Below are 2,411 nucleotides of genomic sequence, written 5' to 3'. Positions count from 1 at the left end.
ATTTCTTTTATGTATTTCTTTTTCCATATCATAATACTCTCTTGTATTATTCAGTAAATTCTCTAACACATTTTTCATACATTTCCCATACTTTACATTATCTTCCTTTTTTACATCATCCTGATATTGAATAAAAATACATTTTTATACATGTTATTTATATTTTAAATTCAGTCCATCATTCAGACCAGTTTTATAGAAGTCCTTCATGCTTATATGATCCGTCTATAACTGCAATACTTCCCAATCTTCAGTTTCATCCCATAATCTCTCATTTACTCTTTTTATTCCCTTTTCTATCTTAATATACTCCATTTCTTCCATCACCTTCATCTGTATTGCTAAATGATTTGAAAAACCTATGACTTTATCACCATCTGCTACCCCCAAACCTTCTGATAATACAAAATAGTCAATTTTAGATCCAACTGACCCTTCTATAAGTCCATTGATTTGTGTTCCACTCAGTTAATTTGCCACATTTTATCACATCCTGTATTGTTTTACATTTTTTCCCTTTCTTTTTACATTTTCCTCTCAAATAATAAAGTCCTCTGCAATTATAATTTTCATGTTAACCACCACATATTGTAATATTTGATGAAACAGATTTTCTTTCCTTGCAAGTTATATATGCATATAATGCTATAATTGCATAATACATATTCTATCCACCTCACGTCCACAATAGTTAACCTTTCCATCCTTACCAATGTATTTAGTATTTTCACTTATTTAGTACACAACACAGCCACTCCAGAACAGCATTCACTTCCTAAGTGCCACCCCACAATTTTTCTGTTTGCAGTTTCTCTTCACTTGTCATGGATCTTACATTCTCTAACAGAATAATATCCACGTCACATTTAGCACACCATTCCAGTATCCCTGCCCTTCTTACAGTGTTAATAATACTGGTCACATTGACTGAAAGTGCTCTGAGTTGTTCCTTTTCCTTCCTTTTAAGTTTAGTCGGAAATCATTTTAAATTTTGGTTTTCTTGTTTTTTTTATTCTTTCCCCAAATGAATATTTTTTTTCCTTGGTTTGCCTGCAAATAATCTTTGAAGCTCATCAGATTTTTCACTGGCTTGATCTTCAAAAAATATTAGTATCAATCCCTTTTCCTGGCCTCTCTTTCTAACGTGCACTCTCTTTCCTCATTTTCCTCTCTGTTTTTTCTTCTACAGTTTTTTTTCTTCACCTATTTCACCCTCTCCTTCAAACTCTTGTAGTCCTTCCCTTATTTTTCATTATTTATAGTTTGCTCTTGACAATCCATCTAAAAGTGTTCGTTTTGTACACAACGTACATTCAGGCACATACATTCTTGCTGTATTACTTTTCTCCTTACATTGGTTACATTGTACCATGTCACACTACTTAAATAAATGAGAAAAGTCGCCACAAAATAAATATGATTTGGGCTGGCCAGTATATATTAATGTCTCTCTATGACCAGCCACAACAAGTAGCCTTTGGTAAGTGTTTCACCATGTTTTTTTTTCATTCACATTTCAAAACAGCTTCCAACTTCCACCCTCCATCCATAGGTTTCTCTCATCTCTAACTTTCACAATATTATCAACAGTTTCGCATAGACCCTGCATGCATTTTGTTCATTGGTTCTAAACTGCAAAGTAACTTTTTTTAACTTTGAAGTTACTACCAGAAAATAAATAATTGTTCTATGGATAAATGTCCTCCTTTTTGTTACACATTTCTTGAAATTTCATCTTCAGTTCATCAGTTTCAAATGTTCAAAAAGTTTATATCCCAATATTTATAAAAGACCAAATTTCTTGAGCTTTTAAAACCCAGAACATTTATCAAATTGCCCCATACTTAATATCTGTGTATTACAGTGTCATTTTTTTGTTCCTATTCTCACAATTGGTCTTCTTTTTAAAAACAGTTTCACTTACACTTTGTTGCTGCTCTCCTTTTTTGGTTGCTGGCTGTCACTGCTGCATATGTTTTAGTTATTGCATTATCTGCTGCCACAAAACCAGAGATCTTCTCACTTTGTTGCTGCATTCCCTCTTTTACTTCCTGTTACAGCTGCATACATTTTAACTGCTGCATTTTCTGCTGCCACAAAACCAGTTTATTTCTGCTTTCCTCTTTCACTTTCTCTCACTGCCACATATACTTTAACAGCTGCATTCTCTGCTGCTGCATCACCTGGTTCCCTCTCCACATTACCATCCTCAGCACTTTCAAAAAAGTTATCTGCCACCACACCCCATGACACAGCAGAACTGTCACCTGGATCACTTTGCTCAATTATTTTTAACAGAACATCATCTTTGGCCTGCTTGCTTTGAATATTGCTGATCTTTGGCTGCATTTTATTTTGAACTGAAGCTCTTCATTTAAGGTTTGATCACTTCTATTTTGTATCTTATTCTA

The sequence above is a fragment of the Protopterus annectens genome, chromosome 1.part1 (genome assembly GCF_019279795.1).
Source record: "Protopterus annectens isolate FY-2018-M chromosome 1.part1, PAN1.0, whole genome shotgun sequence".
NCBI classification, from domain to species: domain Eukaryota; kingdom Metazoa; phylum Chordata; order Ceratodontiformes; family Protopteridae; genus Protopterus; species Protopterus annectens.
Note: the sequence above shows the minus strand (reverse complement) of the source record.